This window comes from Lotus japonicus, chromosome 5 (genome assembly GCF_012489685.1).
Source record: "Lotus japonicus ecotype B-129 chromosome 5, LjGifu_v1.2".
Lineage (NCBI taxonomy): Eukaryota > Viridiplantae > Streptophyta > Magnoliopsida > Fabales > Fabaceae > Lotus > Lotus japonicus.
In genome coordinates, this window is record NC_080045.1 from 47,747,609 (window position 1) to 47,770,786 (window position 23,178).

Sequence of the window (23,178 nt, forward strand, 5' to 3'; positions counted from 1 at the left end):
ACCCGTGCCTTACATGGGTAATTCCACTTGGACAACATAATTAATTTAAAACGCTATAACTAAACACAATTTCCACTACAAGACTTTAGACATTAAACTTAAAAGCTAATAAAACAGCATATAACAAAAGTCACCCGTGCCTCGCACGGGTAATTCAACTAGTATTTGTTAAAAATAATTCAATGTAATTAATGCAGTTAGACTATTTTGTTATTTTGAATTTAATGTACTTTATCGCGTTATTAATGCAATAAATTTGGTATTTTTTAATAAATATGGTTTTTTACGCATTAAAGGTTGAAAAATACCTTTGTTTAAATTTTAACTAGTTGAATACCCGTGCACTGCACGGGCGACTTTATTATTAAATTTGTGTACCATTATTATTATTATTATTATTATTATTATTATTTGTAATTTTAATTCCTGGAAAAAATTTATACACAAAAGACCTCTTATGGTAGCACCAGTTGTTTTCGTCAAAGCTCATGTGATTCAAGCGGTTTCATGGGATCGAAGATGGTTTCTTGGGGTCAGTCACGCCGGGGCAAGTCTATGATTACTGTAATTGCTTAATTCGATGGTCAAATCCGGAACATGTGATTATTGCAGTGATTGATGAGTGATTTGTGAAAGTTCCGTATTGTCATTTCCTTGATCTTCTTGCCATTACTATTATATGAAAGATGGCTTTGATATTAATTTGTCAATAATTCGAGATTCTTTGGACAAATGGACAGTGTCATATAATTCTGTGTTGTCATTTCCTTGATCTTCTTGCCATTACTGTCGTATATGAATTTTTTTTCTGAATTTTCTTAAAAAAATTTATAATTGCCCAAATATTTTTTTAAGAACTTTGTAATTGCACAAAAATAGAAATATTTGTTAGAAATATATATATATATATATATATATTTAAAGTATTTTTTATACTATGAAAAAAGATTTTTAATGGATTTTTAATACTTTGTTTATGGATTTCATATATTATTATTTTCTAAAAAATATAAGGGATGTTAATGTTAATTGAGAAAAAACTTTTGGATTCAAAAGAGATCATGTTTTATCGCTTGCTGACCACGTTAAATTTCGTAGACGTCGAGCAGGGCTTTGATTTGCTTGCTGGTTTTTCTGTGTATATTAATAGCTCTTTTTGGGAGTTGCTTCATAAGATGTTGCTGGTTTGGTTTGTTTTGTTTGTTTTTTGGTCTTTGGTTTTTCTTGTCCTTGTTGATGTTTGGCTGATATTTTTCGGGGTTGGTTTTACTTTTTACTGGATTTTAAAACTATTTTTTTAGGGTAAAGTAAAACTCTCTTAATCAGAAAGCGATATTAGATTGTTTGTGACATTATGAAATTAACCAGGAGACCCTCTTTAACTCATGTATGGACATAGTTATACAAAGTTAACTTTGTTATATAGTTTTTCACAACATTGGCGAACAACTTCACATGAACCAACCTGCAGGCAAAAACTTGACTAAGGTCCTTATAATCCTTCACAGTTACTGCAAGTGGGAGCGTGATCCGCCTCGTGATTTACACCTGTCATGTAACAAAAGAATATGTATTTCATAAACCAGAGATGTAAACCCAATTGGATGACAAATATGGATATCCCATTTCAAGAACAGGCTCTCGGCTAGCATAGAATCCAACGTAAGGCCAAATGGGGAGCATGTTGAAGACATGATCTGACTTTAATCATACCTTACAATTAGGCTGAAACCAACAAAATTCATGATAGATTTTGTTCAATATTAACACTTGAATCTAAATTTTTATATTAGTTGTAGAACTGAATTAAGTAATCTCAAAAATTATGGATTGGTTAAAAATAATATTTTTTTTTCAAAAATAATTCATTTTATTTTACAAAAATATTATTTTTCAATAATATTTTGTTATTTGTGTGGCTTGTTGGGTTTTCCTTTCTTTGTACCTCTTTCGTTTATTAATAAATAATTTCTCTTTTGCTCTAAAAAAATTGTTTAGTTTCAAAAAGATGTTAATAACTTCCTAAAAATAAAATATTGTGTTTAGTTAATGATATTGAAAAAAAATGTGTCATAAAAGCTGTGAGAATAAGTAATAAAAATTGAAAATAGATGTGATGTGAAAAAAAAAGACATATTGTGTTTTCTTTTAGGGAAATAGATTGATATGAGGAAACCACGGGATATAAATATTCTAGAAGAAAATATTATTTTAATATATAAGATAGATAGATAGATAGATACATTGTTAGGGAATAATTTTGTTCGTATTTTTAAAATAAACCTAATCTAACCGAATAACATTGTTGAGAGGAGGAGGTCCATGGATCAATTATTGGAGGGGGTAATTTGTCTTTCTGTTATACCAAAAAAATATCATAATTATATTAATTCATTTCAAATTACATAAGATCAATTTATGGTAAATTTATGGTAAAATTGAAGAAATGAGCCCCAAGTTTAAAATAAAAATATAATGCACATTTATTAGTAATGATTTATGATGCTAAGAATGCTCTTTACCAAGCAACGATTAAGCTAGTAAGGGGACTTCTTATTGAACCGGATCCAGAAATTGTCACGTGCGATTGATCTCTAGGTGTCTTTCGATTTTTAGATTGAAATTTTTCATTGGAAATGTTGAGGTATTGACAATTCAAAGACATCCTGTGGGCATGAAGCATGACATCCAGCGTACTAAATCCAATTCAATCAGTTTTTAATTTTCAAAAAAAAAGTAATGATTTATCTTTCAAATTATACAAAATTTTTATTTTTATTTTTTGGACTTCATAAGATCAATGGTAAAATTTAAGAAGTTTTTTTTTTTGAAATGAAAATTTAAGATGTGAATGCCCAAGTTTTAAAACAAAAAAATTGGAGAAGAATAAAGGAAAGGGATCGAAGTAAAATTAATAATCAAATTGGAGAATAAGAAATTTGGAAAAAAAAACTATATCATTTACTAAAAGATTAATAAAAAGATTTAATTTTATAAAATAAAATCGTTAAAATTTTTCAATTTTAAAATATTTTCGAATTTTATTTTTTAAATATTTAATATATAAAAAAAAATTACAAAGTAAAATTAAGATCCAAAATTGAAAAAAAAAATAGCAATCTTTATTTAAGAACGAATTTGAAATTGAAATTCAATTTTTTGATAGAGAAGTATGAACTAAATGTACTTTTTATTCAAGAAATATGTTAAAAAAGTAAATGGAATAAGTGAATGTGTTTTAAAAGATATTCATGATTTCATTAAAAAAAATTGGGTTAATATTAAATTTACAATTTTTCAAAAACTACAAAGTGGTAACAAATATTAATTTGTTGATAAATTACAAAATAGTTAGAATAAAAATGACATAAAATATGTGCATGATTTCATAAAAAATATATTATTATTTGATTGATAAGAAAATATTATTGAACAAATTCCATGAGCCTTCCATATCATCGCTAATTTCGTCTTCTTGGTTCTTGAAATTTGCATCTATTGGAGCTAGCACATGAAATTTTCCAAACCTTAAAAGGTGAAGAAAAAAGAAAAATGTTATTATCAATCCACTTCCGTAGGATATTTTTATACGACAACAACCTGAAAGAATTTTTGATTAAGCTCTTGTGTGGTGCATCACAAAATAGCAATAGGCTTGGAAAGTAAAGTATCTTTCATCATCAACCCTATTTGCATGCATAAGAGAACAAAAAGGAAAGAAGGGAAGACATTCACCTGCAATAACTCAACACAAACAACAATGATGACATATGGAAGCAATTGCACAGTTACTTGGGGTAATTTTTATTTTTGAGAATTTTTCTTCTTCCTTTATACAAATGAAAACGTAAAAATAAAAAAGAGAGACGAAATCAAAATAGAACCAGCACTCACGATTCCATACCAAAGGTAAGACTTTTCTCCTTGTAGATCCACCACACCACACAACAACTTCTCACAAAGGAACTCACACGTGAATGGTTGTTTCGTATAAACAAAACCAAATTAAAGATGCAAATTCCCTTAGGAGAAAAAATAGATGCAAATGATAGTTACCTGAAAGAAATTAAGCATGGCTTCAAGAAGAAGGACGGGTTGTCAAGGAGCTTCTGAATTACAACGGGAGAAAAAGTAGACGAAACGGGGGAAGCAAGCGTATGAGGTAAAAATTTGAATGAAAGCAATAAAATAGTTGCTCCCTAATTATTTTTTAAATAAATTGCTCCCTTTAAAAATGAATGTAATTTTAAAAAATTATATTATTTCGTGAAAATATAAGTTAACTCAATATATGTTTTTTTATATATGCTTTCCTTTTTTGCAGGGATTTGGTTTTTTTTAATATGTATTAAAAATATGTACAGATTTAATACATATTTTTATATATGCTTTTCTTTTTTGCATGGATTTTTTTTTAATATGTATTTCAAACATTCAGATTTAATATTGGAAAACAAAATTTATGTTCAGATTTAATATTTGTTATGTATTCAAAGATAAGAAAAATATTTGTTTTTTTAATGCAGATTTAATATTGAAAAACAAAATTTGTATATTTTTTATTGGGATGATATGGGGGTGACACTTGGCAAAACCTTCTAGAAAAAACCTTCCTTTAGTATATTATATAGATTTTTTAAATGTTAAATATCATAAATGCGCTTGATTATTTATTTACTAAAAGTTAATGCAGAAAAAAATAATTAAATTCGTGACTAATAATATTTTTGAAAACGTAACTTAAATTATATAATTAAATCATTGTAATTAAGGAAATAAAATAAATTTTGTCATGAATTTTTAAAGTCAACCGAATTAATGAAAAACTTTTACGGATTCATTCTAAAAATAATTGAACGTAATTAATGCTGTTAAGCTATTTTGTTATTTTTAATTTATTTTACAATATGTCGTAATTAATGCAATAAATTTGGAATATTTATAATAAATGATGGTTATTACTATTTTTACCCATTAAAACTTAATTAAATTATAATTTCTTTGTAGTTAAGTAGTTTTTTTTAGTAACAGGGGAGTAACAACAATTAAATAAAATTATTTTATTTTATAAATTTTAATAATGAAATTGTTAAAAAAAGTCAAGCATTAAATCAAGTTTTTTTGTACCAATTAAAGGTTGGAAAATACCTTTTTGAAAATTTTAATTTTTATATGTTAAAAATCATAAATGCGCGTGATTATTAATTGACTAAAAGTTAATGCAGTAAAAAAATCATTAAATGCATGACTAATTTCACGTTTAAGTATTTATTAAAGTATATAATTAAATCATTGTGTTTTCAAAAGAGAAAATATCTAATGAAATCATTGTAATTAAAGATTAGTCAACTAAATTAATGATAAACTTTATTTTAGAATATCTCTTTATTAATGCAATAAATTTGGAATACTTATAATAAGTGATGGTTATTCATTTTTTACGCATTTAAACATTAATTAAATTATAATTTCATTATAGTTATGTAATTTCTTTTTTTTTTGAACAGGAGTACGCCCTTGAATGAAATTATAAGTAATTAAAATTTTAGTAATTTTATTTTCTAAAGTATAGTAATCAAATTGTTAAAAAAGTCAAGCATTAAATAATTTTTTTTCTATAAATTAAAGTTGAAAAATACGTTTATTTAAATTTAAATTTTTAAATACTAAAACACATAAGTGCGCGTGATTATTTAAGGAATAAAAGTAAATGTAGGAAAAAGTCATCACAATGCGTTTATTAATTTGTATTGTGAGAAGTTATGATTTTTAATCACTCCTTTAATTTATTTATTTATTATTAAATTCGCAGTGTAATATGTTTCAATATGATTGTTCAACAATATTTTTGGACAATTAGTAAAGAAGCAAAACGTATAAAGAAAACCAATAATAACAACAACATAAAATAGAATTGCCAAGCAAATTAAATAATGTCGTCAAAACTAAAATCTGGTAATCACATTTTACTAATTTATGTAAATTTGTGATGCCTCATAAATTTTACCATCATAAAAATTTCAAAAAATACAGAATTATTTAGGTTGTGAATTGGATAACTTCGGAAAAATAAATATCCGAGAAACATGTAAATTCTTTTAGAGACTTCCCATTAGACTGAAGATGCTTGTCAATATAATTAATTCAATGTAACTACTTAATAATGCAGTAAATTTGTAATATTTGTAACAAATGATCGGAATTAATTTTGTTACACATTAAAACGAACGTCAAATTTTTTTTTACAGTTAACGACCTTCTTGAATGTAAGTGAACATTATTTTTTTTGTTACACATTTTTTTTTGAAACTGGTTACAAAATTAATTGTAATGTAATTAAAATAATGTTATTTCCCTTTTTAATAAACAATAGTAAAAAACATTCAAGAATTAAAATATTTTTTTGTTTCTATAAATTAAAGTTTGATAAAGACATTGATTTAACATTTTGAATTTTAAAAATTGTAAACGCGTGTTATTATTAATTAACTAAAATTTAATATAGAAAAAAATCATTAAATGCGTGAAAAAACCATATTTATTGCAGCTATATATCTGTCAGTAGTGCCTACATAGGTGAACAACATATATTTTATAAATTAAGAAATAAATAAATAGTAAATTTGAAAACACTAATTCTGCAATGAAAAATTGTACACGCAACATACGTGGGTGCGTCTTTCCTTTCCCAAGCTGGATCAAAACCACTGCTCCGTGTGCACGACCAGTGGAGATGAAATCAATGTATTCATCTACAAAGTTCCTTATCAAAGCACATTCTCTTTTGGCTCTACAAAATCAAATAATGAAATACATTAGGCTTTTCGGTCTAAAAAGAGATTGAAATTATTTTCACATCAAGGCCAATATGGTCACCTTGCTGCAGAAAGCTCAAATTGAACGATATTCTCGACCTTTTCGTGAACATTAAATTCTTGAACTCTTCCAACTTTAGTTAAAACTCAAATTACATCTATAATTTTTAAAAATCAGAAAAATATAGAATAAATGTAAACATAAAAGAAAAAAAGAGTTAACAAAGTCTCACCGATTAAACAGTTGTAGCCGACATCTAGGTTTGGGACATCGGGTAATCGGATAAAAGAGTATGGTAAGCAACTTATGAGAAAATCATTAATTTGATGAAACCAAGTATCATCCCGGAAGTTGAGTTAAATTTCATATAAGGAAATAAATATAATTAAGTAATTTATATAAGGAAATTGAAGGAAATAAATAAATAATTATGAAAATTAATTTCCTTACATAAAACTTAGCTACCGAATTTAAAAAGTTTTTGAACATTTTTAACCATTTTTATAATTTTAAAATTTGAAATTATTTTACAACCAAGAAAAGGGGATTCATGTCATTAAGTTTTTTATATAAGGAAATCCATTATTTAATACGTAATTAATTATTTAAATGTTTTTTTATCCAGTTTGAAAATGGAAATTATTTTAAAAGAAAGAAAATGCGTTTCACGTAAATAATTGTTTTATATAAGGAGATAGAAGGAATTAATCAATTAATTTTGAATAATATTTTCGTTAAATAAATAGTCAACACATTTAATTTATTTAATTATTTTAAATAAGGAAATTAATATAATTAAGTGGTTTATATAAGGAAATAAATAATTAATTTCGAAAATATTTTCCATAAATAAATAAATAGTCAATGCATTAAAATTTATTTAATTATTTTAAATTTCCTTATTTAAAAAAAACGAAAATAGCATTTATTCCAAAAAGCATTTAATAACTTTTATGATTTTAAATAAAAAATAATAAAATTAAATGGTTTATATAAGTAATTTGAAGGAAATAATTAATTAATTTTGAAAATATTTTTTATAACTATATATTCAATGAATTAAAATTTATTTAATTATTTTAAATTTCCTTATTTAGAAAAAACGAAAATAACATTTATTACATAAAGCATTTAATTTCTTTTATGATTTTAAATAAGGAAATTAATATAATTAAGTGGTTTATATAAGAAAATTGAAAGAAATAAATAATAAATTTTGAAAATATTTTCCTTAAATAAATAGTTAATGCATTAAAATTTATTTAAATATTTTAAATTTCCTTATTTAAAAAGAAACGAAAGTAGCATTTATTCGATAAAACATTTAATGTCTTTTATGATTTTAAATTAGGAAATTAATATAATTAAGTGGTTTATATAAGGAAATTGAAGAAAATAAATAATTGATTTAGAAAATATTTCCTTAAATAATAGTCAATGCATTAAAATTTATTTAATTATATTAATTTTCCTTATTTAAAAAAAAACGAAAGTAGCATTTATTCAATAAAGCATTTAATGTCTTTTATGATTTCAAATAAGGAAATAAATATAATTAAGTGGTTTATATAAGGAAATTTAAAGAAATAAATAATTAATTTTGAAAATATTTTCCTTAAATAAATAGTCAATGCATTAAAATTTATTTAATTATATTAAATTTCCTTATTTAAAAAAAAGAAAGTAGCATTTATTCGATAAAGCATTTAATGTCTTTTATGATTTTAAATTAGGAAATTAATATAATTAAGTGGTTTATATAAGGAAATTGAAAGAAATAAATAATTAATTTCAAAACTATTTTCCTTAAATAAATAGTCAATGCAATAAAATTTATTTAAATATTTTAAATTTCCTAATTTAAAAAAAAAACGAAAGTAGCATTTATTTGATAAAGCATTTAATGTCTTTTATGATTTTAAATTAGGAAATTAATATAATTAAGTGGTTTATATAAGGAAATTGAAGGAAATAAATAATTAATTTAGAAAATATTTCCTTAAATAAATAATCAATGCATTAAAATTTATTTAATTATTTTAAATTTCCTTATTTAAAAAAAACGAAAATAGCATTTATTCCATAAAGCATTTAATGTCTTTTATGATTTTAAATAAGGAAATTAATATAATTAAGTGGTTTATATAAGGAAATTGAAAGAAATAAATAATTAATTTTGAAAATATTTTCCTTAAATAAATAGTCAATGCATTAAAACTTATTTAAATATTTTAAAATTTCTTATTAAAAAAAAAACGAAAATAGCATTTATTTCATAAAGCATTTAATGTCTTTTATGATTTTAAATAAGGAAATTAATATAATTAAGTGGTTTATATAAGGAAATTTAAAGAAATAAATAATTAATTTCGAAAATATTTTCCTTAAATAAATAGTCAATGCATTAAAATTTATTTAAATATTTTAAATTTCCTTATTTAAAAAAAAAAGAAAATAGCATTTATTCTATAAAGCATTTAATGTTTTTTATGATTTTAAATAAGGATATTACTGTAATTAAGTGGTTTATATAAGGAAATTGAACGAAATAAATAATTAATTTTGAAAATATTTTCTTTAAATAAATAGTCAATGCATTAAAATTTATTTAATTATATTAAATTTCCTTATTTAAAAAAAACGAAAATAACATTTATTACATAAAGCATTTAATGTCTTTTATGATTTAAATAAGGAAATTAATATAATTAAGTGGTTTATATAAGGAAATTGAAGGAAATAAATAATTAATTTCGAAAATATTTTTCCTCATATAAAACTTGGCTACCGAATTTAAATAGCAATTAAATTTTTATACCTTTTTTTATCACTTTAAAATTTGAAATTATTTTAAAACCAAGGAAAAGGGGATTCACGTATTTAATTATTTAAACGTTTTTTGTTTTCATCTTAAAAAAGGAACTTATTCAAAAGGGAATTTTTTTTTTGAGAAGCAACTGAATATTTATATAGATAATGAAGAATAAAAGTCATGAGAACAATCCTCTCATGTGGACAAAAAGTCTCAAACTGCTAGAAAGATGTGGTAAAAGAACGGCCAAGGATTTTTTTAAATTCGTATAAAGCAATAATTTGACATGAATGATATTGATATTAGACTAACTTAAATTGGTTATTAAAAACATTTTTTATTTTTAAAACGGTATGGTAAAAAAGTGTTTTTGGTATTTGACTAAAGTTCTTTTTTATATATAATCTTGTTCGGATCTTGACCGTAAAAGGATGACAAAGAAAAGAAGCACCATTGGACATATATGGGTATCTTATTATTATAAATGGCCTGTGAATGCAAAATTGTCAAATATATCAACCTTGATTCAGCCCATAAGACAAAGTGATGAAGTCAAAGAAAAAATTGTACGTATAAAACAAAGGAAAAACAAAGTAAATCATGAGAACAATTCCAGAATGAAAAAAATAACAATTAATCTTGGATTTTATTTGATAAATAAAGTAAATCATGAGAACAATCATCTCATGTAGATTGAGAAAAACAAAACCACGAAAAGATACCCAAGACAAAACAACAACTGATTAAATTTTGGAATGAATAACAACTGACTAAATATTTACATACACCACCTTAACTTCAATAATTCTATTTGCTATTCTTTCAAACCTAAAACAAACTATGTCACCGCCTCTAATTTCCATTAATTTGCAGAACACTCACGGGATCAATAATAATAATATACTCTTGATCCATATCCGTGAAATTGTTATTTTCAGCGTCTATAGGTCTAATGACACCATAATTCTGTAAAAAGATTGTTGAAAGGGAATGAGGAGAATAGCATATTAGGGTTAGTAAAACATGAATTTTGAAGGAATGAGATTAGATTACAATAACACACACCAAAGACATGAAAAATTGATTTCAGATGAGAAAAAGTACATACCTTGTATAATCATGAAGAACCACAAAATAAGATCTTGAAGCCATGTAGAAAGGCTCAAAAAATACAAAACGCAGGAGATGGTTGAAGAAGCAGTGTAGGTTAAGGAGAAATCTAAATAATGGAGAGATGAATGAATAATAAGAGTCTTATATAGGCTTTTAAATAGAGAGGAGTGTAGGTTAAGGAGAGGGATGTACATTAAGAGGAAAGGAGGAATGATTGCCATGTAGGATTTTTAATGAAATTAGTCAATCATGAGATGCCACGTATGCGATGATTGGACCTAGAAAAACCCCTGAATGTATATATTATGGATTATGGATAGATAGATTATACTTTCGCTCTCTTACTTTTTCTTTTCTTTCTATCTCTCTCCACTTCCACCATCTTTCCACCTTTCTTAGAAGTATGAAAGTAACATTATTCTGGTGTACTTGTGGTCCAAACCAAATTATGGATACAATTTTTAATTATTAGTTGATTTTCTTATCATCTCACAAATGCTAAATGATACGAAGTTAAAATGGTGGTATGCTAAATCATCCACATGCACGTACCCTCATTCTCATTAGTTGAAAATTCTTTTGTTACCTTTCCTACAAAATTATTTTTATCTATGTAGTGGTGCTCTATAAATTACTTATATACTATTTTATTTTGATTAGTACCACACGAAAGGAATACAAGTCACTACATGATGCTTTCTTCAGTATAAAAAAATTATCACGTTGACAAACGGGAGACAATACAATTTCATCACGAAAATAAGGTAGCGTCAATTGTTACTTATCTTGTGAGCAAATAAGACATTCACAATAGAATAGGGTTAAATATGTTTCAACTCCCTGATATATAGGGTCAAATTCAAACAGGTTCCTTTTTTTTGTCATGATGATTGGTCCTTGAATTTTTTTTTTACTTAATGATGTAACTGCGTAAATTTTGATTTTGAGCAAGATGATTTTGAAAAGAAAAACTAGTTTTTAGTCTCAGAAATGGGCTTTCTTCGTTTTCAACTGGCTGTTCTTCAGCATTTTGCTGATTTCCTTGGTGCTGTGACAGTTTAAACTTGTGGTTTAATAGAAGCATGCGTTTGATTTGAGTTTGTGTTCAATGTAGGCCAAATCACTATTTCATGGAGTGTGCGGTGAGGAAGAGGGGGAAGGGGAAATGCATGAGGAAGTGAGGTGGATGGTAGGTAGGATTAGTGATTTTCCATGTAGGAGGTTGACTAAGTAAAACTTGGCCGTATAAACATTAAATAGTGATTTGGATTTTTTTGAATTATAAAAATTTGTCAAGGATCAAATATCATACAAAAATGTTTACAGGGGCTTATTTAGATTTAACGCCATATGTCAGGACCTACAACATAAATATCATTTTAACCCTTCAGAATAATATAATAATTTAAAGGATATATTAATTTGTCATTTGAAATGTAGGCTTAAATATGTTTTTGGTCCCTCTAAAATTAGGGTCTTTTAGTTTAGGCCCCTCTAAATATATGTTTTTTGGTATACACCCCTAAATGTAAAATAATACTGAGATTTCAGCACCTGCCATCACCTTACGTTGTTTAGGGCCTGTTTGGTGCGACGTATAGTATAAGGTCTGATAGTATAAGACCTGATAGTATTAGGTTTGATAGTATAAGCCCTAATAGTATAAGCTCTGATAACTTTCTTATACTATTCAGGGTTTGGTCATACTCTGTATAATTTACTATATCGTTTAAATTAATGCAATTTTATGATTAGTGAAGTATTGAATAATGATATATAATAAAAATCGAATATGGAGGTGATTATAACGGTGGTGGCGGTGGTGATGGAAGTGGTGGTGGCAATGGTGGTAGGTTGGTGTTGGTGGCAGTGATGGTGACAGTGGAGATAGGTTGGTGGTGGTGGTGACAGCGATGGTGGTTGTGGTGGTGGCGATGATAAGGTGGTGGTGGTGGTGGTAAGGCGGTGGCGGTGGCGGCTACGGTGGAGGGTGAAGGCATTGGTGGTGGTGATGGCGATAGGGTGGTGGTTGTGGTATCGGTGATGGCTGTGGTGGCAATAGAGTGGTGGCGACGATTATGGTGGTGGTGGCGATAGGATGGTGGTTGTGGCGGCGGTGGTAGTGATGGTGGCGGTGGCGGCAACACCGATGTGGCGGCGACGGTGATGGTGATCGGGTGGTGGCAGCGATGGTGGTTGTGGTGTTGGCGACGATAGGGTGGTGGTGGTGGTAAGGCGGTGGCGGTTGCAGTGGCAGCGACGGTGGAGGGTGGAGCCGATGGTTGTGGTGGTGGTGGTGGTGGCGATAGGGAGGTGGTTGTGGTGGCGGTGGTGGCAGCAATTATGGTGGTGGTGGCGATAGGGTGGTGGTTGTGGTGTCGATGGTGGCGGTAGGGTGGTGGTGGTGGTGGCGGCAACACCAGTGGTCACGGTATGGCGGTGGTGATAGGTTGGTGGCGGCAACACCGATGGCAGTGGTGGGGCCAATGGTGGTGTAAGTTGGCAGCAATGGAGGGTGGTGGTGATTGTGACTTATACGTCACAACCTTATCATGCCTTATCCATCACTCACATGATGGATTAAATAATACGTTATTTTAACGTATAAGGAGACTTTGATGGATAAGCTTATACAATACAATGTCATCACCAAACAATGGATAAACTCATAATGTATTGTATAAGCTTATACTATCATGCCTAATACGGCGTGCCAAACGAGCCCTTAGAGTAGCCTAAACCATAGAACCATGATTTTAGAGAGACCTAAGACATGATAAAAATTGAGTTTTAGGTCCCTCTAAAATTATGGTTATTTGGTTTAGGTCCCTCTAAAATCATGGTTCCTTAGTTTAGGTCCCTCTAAAATATGTCACGTCATGTCCGTTAGGTACCCCGAATGATAGCTCAAGTGGTAAGAGCTAGGGACATAAGGGTTGGTTGAGATGAAGGGTGAAGGGTCCAGGGTTCGAATCCTGAGGAGGGCTAATTTACTAACATTTCTAACAACTAACATTTGCCAATCAAAAAAATTAAGGTAAAGGTAAAGGTAGCAACATGGGTTTATCCCTCCATATTATTTTCAAAATAAGGGTGTATACCAAAAAACAATTTAGAGAGGCCTAAACTAAAAGACCCTAATATTAGAGGGACCAAAAACATATTTAAGCCTTAAAATGTACTACCTCTGTTCTTAATCTTTTGTTGTTTTAACTTTTGGTATAAATTCCAAAACTTTTGGTTATTTACAAACCCAATGCATTATTTTATTTCATGTATACCCTCATTTAATATTATATCTCTCACCTACCACTTATTATTTTCACCAATCAAAATCATAACAAGTTTCTAAACCAATAATTATCATTCTCTCTCTTTACTCTAACTCAACATTAAATAAAGGTGTATATGTCAACAAATATATCAATGATTGCATTCTTAAACAATGTGCATAATCTTAAACAACAAAAGATCAAGAATGGAGGGAGTACTAGTCAATGCCCATATATGTAGATAATGGAATATTACATAATGGAGAAGATTTTACAAGAGATGTTACCTATAAGCTCAATGCCTTAAGGTTTCTAGTAAAGATGTATCGTCTATGTCTCTTGGTGTCTTGTTTCCTTGGCCCATGGGCTCTCCCTTTCTCCCCAATAAGTGGTATAAGAGCCAATGGTTTGTGTACTCATGGTGACGGCTCCTTGTGTTAAAAGACTTTTTGGGGTGAGGTCAGACGGTGTATCTCATTGACGCGGTGAAGTGAACGGTGGTGCAAGTGTGGAAAGCTTCTGCGAAGGGGGAGTATGGTAATGTGGCGGGTGACTCACACTTGAGAGGTAGAATGTTGAGAATTCAAGTGTGAGTTGGAGCCCCACATTGATTAAGAATGAGTGAGCTGAAGATTTATAAGAGATGAGACCCATAAACTTAATGTCTTAAAGTTTTAGGTAAAGATGTTGTGTCGATATCTCTTGGTGGCTTGTTTCCTTGACATGGCTCTCCTTGTCACCCCAACAAGATTTATGTTGTGAATAATAGATTTTAGGTTCAAATATGTTTTTGATTCTTGACTTCTACACCATAATTAAAAATGATCCCAATAAAAAAATCGCAGTTTTTAGTCTCTAAATTTTTTTTTATTAGAAATAGTCATTATGACGTCAAAAAATATTTTTGATATATTTTTACTCAATCACCATCCCACGTGGCAATCATAATCACATATAGGTGTTCACGTGTAATTTTCACATTAGCTTTTGTCTTTTCAAAATTTTCTTTTATCAAAAAATTCTCTTTTATAAAATTTAGTCCTTCAATTTTCTCTCTTATCAAATTTAGTCCTTCAATTTCCACTTCTTCCTCTTCATTTTCTTCCTCCCACCACTTTTTCCGACGAACCACTGCACTCCAAGTGAGCTCCACTCCTACAAAATAGATTCCTTCACATGTTTATATTTTCCTTGATTAGGAACTTCTTACCTCTCTTCTACATCCTTCTAGCTTAAAATTAAGAATTAGAACCATAGTTGAGATAGAATCTATACCGAACATAATATTTACTTAACTACATGTGTTTTGTGTTTTGCTTACTTTGAGACTCTCTAATCTAGAAATCGAATTAAGCGTCAAGTTACATGTACACCTCTGTCGTGCCCTGCCACCAAAATTACTACTGCCACGAGAGAACAAACTGAACTTTTGTCCAAATAGTTTAGATAAGTTAATTTTTTCCATCAATCTAATAATTAAATATCTTACTTTTTTCTTAAAAAGGAGATTGTTCTAAGAGACGCTCTAGCTGATCATCCCCTCGGTCGATCGTGTTGTCCCCTTACCCGATCAAACACAACTTCCGACTTACAACCCAAACTCTATTACCTCAAGCTTCACAATTCTTGTGGATTAGAGTTAGGGGACTATTGTTCCAAGAGACGCTGTAGTCAATCACCCGCCGAGCCGATCGCGCTATCTTCTCGCCCGGTCAAACACAACTTCCAACTTACAACTCAAACTCTATTACCATTTTGGCTTTCCAAAAAAATAAAAAAACTCAAGCTCCACAATTCTTGTGGACCAGAGTTAGGGGACTATTATTCCAGGAGACGCTCCAGCCAATCACCCCCCCCCCCCCGACCGATCACGCTATCTCCTCACCTGATCAATTATCACTACACCAAACTGTGCAAATTGCGGCGGTTGTAATGGCCATTTTGCGGCGGTTCTAACCGCCGCTAAAAGCATCTTGCGGCGGTTGTCAAAGCGCCTCCTTTACAGGCGTCGTAGCGCTTCTTGCGGCGGTTTTCCAAACCGCTGGAACAACTGCTGCAAGTTACCATTTTGACTTTAGCGGCGGTTGCAACCGCCTCAGATACATACACCTAGGATTCTATGATTTTGTATTCAGCGGCGGTTTGAACCGCCGCACATTGAACGTATGGGAATTAGGATTTTAGCCATTAGCGGCGGTTTGAACCGCCGCAATAAGTTTTATTTTATTTTCTTTTTAATTTTTTTTTGCTGTAATTATATTTTAAAATAACCCTGCTTTCTAAATAAATTTCAATCATTGATTTTTCATGACAACAAAATAGATAACCATATCAAAATAATATTGCTAATGGGAACAAACTCTCCCAATTGAGGGTCCAAGGCTAAACAGCCAACACATACAATGCTAAACATCAGTACTAGTCAATACAAGTTTTATAACAAAAGCAACAACAACCCGTCAAAGTCTGGAAGTAACATAATGCGATCCTAACACAAAATCCATGACTGAACAAAAATAACAAAACAAAGCATGACTTGAGACTCCAAGAAGCATGGCCTCCAAGGACAGTACCAGATGCAACAAACCACGCACCAAGCCTTGAGACTCAATCAGGTACCAAAAAATCAAGACAACATCAAAACACAAGCTGCTCCCTCCCATTAGAACATGTTCACCTGGTGAAAATTCATTCATTGAAAACAAACTAAATTAACTTAAATCAAAACATAGGTACAATGACATTAATCAAAACTGTAAGGAACATAGTTCATCACTTTCCACCAAAATGATAAAGTGACATATTCAATACAATGAACCAATTAAGTTTCAACATTTTAAATCATTTCACAAACCTTACATAAAACTAAGTAGATGGTCCATTGTTTACAGGTTGATGACTGGCGGATGAAGATCGCCTTACTTCATTCGGGGAGCCTACATCGCTAACCTACAAGTACCAAAGTCATCCGTAAGGTACCTCCAACAAATTCACAAGCAACAATCATCGTAGGTCAAAACCAAACTCCAAAGATACAATACAAAGTTTAGACAACTTCTCTTTGATCTAACCATACTTTTAAAAACAAAATGTTAGCACTATTTAACCAGAAAGTAAATAATAGACAATAGAAGTATATACGAGGATGCATAAAATCAAAAGAACAACACAAATTAAGCTAATGTATAGAAAAATTATGATAAAATGTTAAAAAAAGGAGAATTTTACCCATGTTTGTCATGTAACTATATAATCTTGAATATCGTCACCATCAATATTTTCAACAATGGTGAACGGGAAATGGCGAATGTGTGTAGATTACACAGACTTAAACAAAGCATGTCCAAAAGATTCGTATCCCCTTCCCAGCATCGATAGCCTTGTTGATGGTGCCTCGGGCAACGAACTGCTTAGCTTGATGGATGCTTATTCTGGCTATCATCAAATCCGCATGCACCCGGCGGACGAGGACAAAACGGCTTTTATGACCGCCAGAGTCAATTATTGCTATCGCACCATGCCGTTTGGACTAAAGAACGCTGGGGCGACCTACCAAAGATTGATGGATAGGGTTTTTGCTGGGCAGGTGGGAAGAAACATGGAGGTTTACGTTGATGACATGATTGTTAAATCAGTACGTGGTTTAGACCATCATCAAGATCTGGAGGAAGCATTTGGCGAAATAAGGAAGCACAATATGCGCCTCAACCCGGAGAAATGCTCTTTTGGTGTTCAGGGGGGCAAGTTTTTGGGATTCATGATCACATCTAGAGGAATCGAGATAAACCCAGAAAAATGCAAGGCGATTCAGCAGATGAAAAGCCCTTCTAATGTGAAAGAGGTCCAACGTTTGACGGGGCGAATAGCAGCTTTATCTCGGTTTCTTCCCAAGTCTGGTGACAGATCTTTCCCTTTTTTCAAGTGTCTTCGCAAGAATGTCGCATTTGAGTGGACGGCGGAGTGTGAGGAAGCTTTTGTTCGCCTCAAGGAACTCCTATCGTCACCGCCAATCTTGTCGAAACCAATACAGGGACACCCGCTGCATTTGTATTTTGCTATGAGCGATAGTGCTCTGAGTTCTGTGATGTTGCAGGAGATAGATGGCGAGCATCGAATCGTTTATTTTGTTAGTCACACACTCCAGGGCGCGGAGGTCAGATATCAGAAAATTGAGAAGGCGGCGCTGGCGGTCCTCGTCACCGCCCGGCGGTTGAGACCTTATTTTCAGAGTTTTCCCGTGAAGGTGCGGACGGATTTGCCCTTGAGACAAGTATTACAAAAACCGGATTTATCAGGTAGATTGGTCGCCTGGTCGGTTGAATTGTCAGAGTATGGTTTGCAATACGATAAGCGGGGCGCGGTTGGTGCGCAGTCACTAGCTGACTTTGTGGTCGAGTTGACTCCAGATCGGTTTGAAAGAGTGGACACTCAGTGGACTCTCTTCGTGGATGGATCCTCCAATAGTAGTGGCAGCGGCGCGGGAGTAACGTTAGAAGGGCCGGGGGAACTAGTGTTGGTGAAATTCGAGTTCAAAGCAACGAACAACCAAGCAGAATATGAAGCTCTCATCGCCGGATTGAAGTTGGCGCGGGAAGTGAAGATCGGGAGTTTGTTGATAAGAACGGACTCACAATTGGTGGAGAATCAAGTGAAGGGAACTTTCCAGGTCAAAGATCCTAATCTGATCAAGTACCTTGAGCGGGTACGGTATTTGATGACACTTTTTCAAGAGGTCGTGGTGGAGTACGTTCCTCGGGCAGAAAATCAGCGGGCGGACGCGCTGGCCAAATTGGCGAGCACGCGGAAGCCCGGCAATAACAAAAGTGTGATTCAAGAAACGCTGGCGTACCCAAGCATCGAAGGCGAGCTCATGGCTTGCGTGAACAGAGGGGGAACATGGATGGGTCCCATAATATCTATCTTGGCGGGAGACCCGGCAGAAGTGGAGCAATGCACGAAGGAACAACGGCGGGAGGCGAGTCACTATACTCTCATTGACGGACACTTGTATCGTCGTGGTTTCTCAACGCCATTGTTGAAATGCGTACCGCCAGAGAAGTACGAAGCGATAATGTCTGAGGTACATGAAGGAGTGTGCGCGAGCCACATCGGGGGAAGGTCTTTGGCTTGCAAGGTGTTGAGGGCGGGTTTTTACTGGCCCACCCTCAGGAAAGATTGTATGGACTTCGTGAAGCAGTGCAAGAAATGTCAAGTGTTCGCGGATTTGTCTAAGGCACCGCCAAAAGAGTTGGTAACGATGAGCGCCCCGTGGCCTTTCGCCATGTGGGGTGTGGACTTAGTCGGACCTTTTCCGATCGCCAGGGCACAAATGAAGTTTATATTGGTGGCGGTGGACTACTTCACTAAGTGGATTGAGGCTGAACCCCTGGCCAAGATTACTTCTGCAAAGATAGTCAATTTCTACTGGAAGCGTATTGTTTGCAGGTTCGGGATCCCAAGGGCGATCGTATCTGACAACGGGACCCAGTTTTCAAGCAGCCAAACAAGGGAGTTCTGCAGGGAAATGGGCATACAGATGAGGTTTGCCTCTGTTGAGCATCCGCAGACGAACGGGCAGGTGGAATCTGCAAACAGGGTAATCCTACGAGGACTAAGACGACGGCTTGCGGAGGCTAAGGGAGCTTGGTTGGATGAACTTCCGGCGGTGCTGTGGTCGTACAACACCACCGAGCAATCTACTACAAGGGAAACCCCCTTTAGAATGACCTATGGGGTAGATGCCATGTTGCCGGTGGAGATTGACAACTTTACATGGCGGACTCGACCAGGTTTTGAAGGGGAAAATCAGGCCAACATGGCGATGGAGCTGGACCTTTTGTCGGAAACGCGCGACGAGGCGCACATTCGGGAAACAGCGATGAAGCAGCGCGCGGCGGCAAAGTTCAACAGCAGGGTTCGCGTCCGAGATATGCAGGTCGGCGACCTGGTCCTCAAGTGGCGATCGGGAGCCCCGGGGAACAAGCTTACTCCTAACTAGGAAGGGCCCTACCGCATTATTAAAGTTCTTCGTAATGGGGCCTATCACTTAGAAGAGCTTGATGGAAGGCGGTTACCTCGATCGTTCAATGGTTTGAGCTTGCGCTACTTTTATAGTTGATCGCAGGCGAGAAAGTGAACAAGGCGGAATCGCCGGAGTCAGATATCTTTAAGATTTTCCGAAGTGTTTTCAAATTCTCCAATGTATTGCAATAACAAGGCGTGCTCTTTTTCTCCGAAAGGAGTTTTTTATGAGGCGCTCCATCAATAAAATAAAACGAAAATTCACGAAATTCGTGTCCAAAAATTCCAGGGATTCCCTGACGATTGGAATTGGCGATCGACATAAAGAATTACGGCGATCACTAGGTGGGACAAGCTTGATCCCCAAAAGGGCTTGCTGGAACCCTGAAGGTTGTGGCGATTCCACAAATGGCCTTTGACGCCTGGGAATCACCCTCCTGAAAGTCTGACGTGATCGCCGGTCCCGTAAACGATGTGCTGGGTAAGTCTCGCCAGAATACGACGAGCGCCGTTAGCTAGGCAAAAGTCTTGGGACCCCCAAATGGCCATTGGGATCCAAGCATTGTAAGCCCCGAGCGGGCAAAGCCCCGGGCGAAGTCCTTGAAAATGGAGGTCGTTTCTTCCTATTGGGGAAAACGTCTAAAGTCTTGGTGGTGGAATACCAAGCAACAAGTCCTAGTTAAAATTAAGGCACGAAATCGTTAGGCGTAATTCAATCATATGACGCGTGAAAAATAGCGCAAGATATAAGGTCGGCGAAGGAATAAGGTGGAATGCGAGTGCTTGGTCACTCAGGATGTTGAGTATTTTACTACTCTGGCGTGTTGAGGGGTTGAACTATGAAACTTATTCTTAAATTTTTTAAGCCATAAGAAGGCGACGACTAAAAAGTGTACGGCGGAAGCATTCCAACATGATTTACAAAATATCCAACGGCGATATAAAAAGCTATGGCGAAGGGTTGCTTAAACATAGACGAATGGCGGAAAAGTACACTACAAGGTGACAGTAAAAGATAAAGTAATGTTAAAATTACATTATTCATTGTTTTCTTTCTCCTGTTCTTCTTCTTCCTCTTCTTCTTCAGTCGCTGTCCAGAGGTGTTGGTCAATCAGGGGAGGATCGTCGGGACCAACCAGTCCTGCGGCGGTTATCTCTTTCATTACTCCCATGGCGCTAAAGTCAAAGTTCGGGTACAAATGTTGGGCCTGATCTTTGGCGAGGTAGAAACCGCGCTCGCGGTTGTCAAGGGCGATGTCAGCGGCTTGTTCCCTCGCCTCAGTGGATTTGGCTTTCTCCATCGCCAGCTCGTCCTCTAGTCTTTTGATCTTTGCCAGTTGGGAAGCAGTCTCAGCATCTTTCGTGGCGAGGGCCTCGGCATGAGTTTCGGTCGCTTTCTTGATCTCCTCGGACGTAGCCTGCATCACCGCCTCCATGTCAGACCTCACCAAGGCCAAGGACTCCGCAGACTTTTTCTCTTGCTCCCCCAACGCCTTCTTCACTAACTCCAGCTCAGCGCACAGTATGGCAAGCTCCAACTCCTTAGCAATCAGCGCCTCGCCTCGGGCGATCAAGTCCTTCTCAGCTTGCTCTTTTTCCTTTTTGCAAGCTTGAAGGCTTGCATCAAGCTCATCTGCTTCTTCCTTCATCAGCGCCAGCTGATCCTCCAGCTCGCCGATTTTAATCCCCGCCGTGCCAATCATCTTGTCGGCATAGACTTTGTCTTTTCCTGCCTGCGTCGCCAGTTTGTCGAAACGCTTTTCCCAAGCAGCGGCGGCTTCTTGATGCTTAGCACTTTCGGCCTTCAACCGCTCGGCTTCAACGGTGGCGGCATTGAACTTCTCAAACGCGTGGGCAAAGATGCACCCAGCGCGTAGGAGGCAAGCAAGAGTCTCCTCCTTGGTGTCATTAAGGCCCCGACTCAAAACTTCTTTTTCTATGGCGTCACGGTTAAGACCAGCAAGTAAGAATTCTGAGGGTTCAATGGCGTGGGGGAGCATATTATAATAGCTTGAAGAACCGACCTCGGGAGCAGGGGCTTGTTCAATTTGAGCCGCTTCAGAGGTAGTGGCAGCGCCAGGACAGGATTTTTCCCCTTGATGAGGCGGGGAAGGCATGGAGCCCGCATCATGTGTTGAGGGCGGGCTAGGAGGCGCATCTTGGCGAGAGGGAGACTTCGGGGTTTCATTTTCTTTTTCCTTCTCTCCAACAGGAGTGTCGGAAGACGCAGCAGCTTTTGTGGCGTTGACGCCGGCGAGTTTCTCGGCAGCTGAGGATTGAGAAATGTTGGTGGTTGTGGCACCGACGGAGGCGGCTGTGGCGCCAGCAGAGGACTCAGCGGCAACAGCAGCGGTCGCACCGGCGGTGGCAGGAGTAGAAGCTGGTACGGTGGTTGGCTCGATAGCCGCGGCGACGGAGGCTTCAGGGACATTTTTTCCTTTAGGCGCAGCAGCAGTGGTGGGCTGAGCGCCAGGGTTGGATGTGCCGGCGCCGGAGGAGGCTTTGACCAATCTTCTCCTCTTGGGAGCTTTGGTGCTCTCGGCTTGGTTCTCAGCACCGCCCCGTTTTTTCACGTCGCCCTCAGTGTTGAATTTTGGGGAAAAGCGAGCCATTCTCCTCTCGCGGGCCTTCAGGAGCTCGGCGTTCGTGAAATTCATATCTTCTGTAACAATAAAAAAATACGATCAGTGACAACATAGGGGTCGAGAAAGGAAATGTCAATAATAAAAGTGAGCTATGGGCAACCTAAGTATTTGGGAGTTCTTGAGAGGTCAGCGCCCTCAAGGACTGTTGTGCAGTCAAGGATGGGAAGTGGGGCAAGGAGATTAAGAAAGGCTTTGTCGTTGGCGGACAAAGATTCCTCTGAAGGATCGGTGATCCCATTGGGCTTCTCCGTCCAGTAAAGAGGAAAAAGGGCGGTCCCGTCTCTGAGGGTGAATGCCTCTGGGTAGGCGGGATGAACCGCCACACGGAAGTACTTCCGTGCGAAGGAGGACTTCGCGTTACTTTTGTGAGGATGCAAGCACTTCCGACCGGCTCGGGCCTTCAAGGAAATCCATCCTTTGTTTTTGATGGACTTGGGGTCGACGTCGTAGAGGTAGAAGAAACTGGTGGGGGATGGGGCGATGCCGACAGCGGCGCTTA

General features: G+C 34.7%; 1 long non-coding RNA gene across 1 annotated transcript; it reads right to left on the minus strand.

The window, feature by feature from the left end:
* Window positions 1-1,353: 1,353 nt before the first annotated feature.
* LOC130720880 (uncharacterized) lies at window positions 1,354-10,842 on the minus strand. The gene is made up of 3 exons (XR_009013269.1): window positions 10,737-10,842; window positions 6,669-6,790; window positions 1,354-1,548 (listed from the first exon to the last, which is right to left on the minus strand). It is a non-coding gene; the product is annotated as an uncharacterized LOC130720880 (long non-coding RNA).
* Between the last annotated feature and the right edge of the window lie 12,336 nt (window positions 10,843-23,178).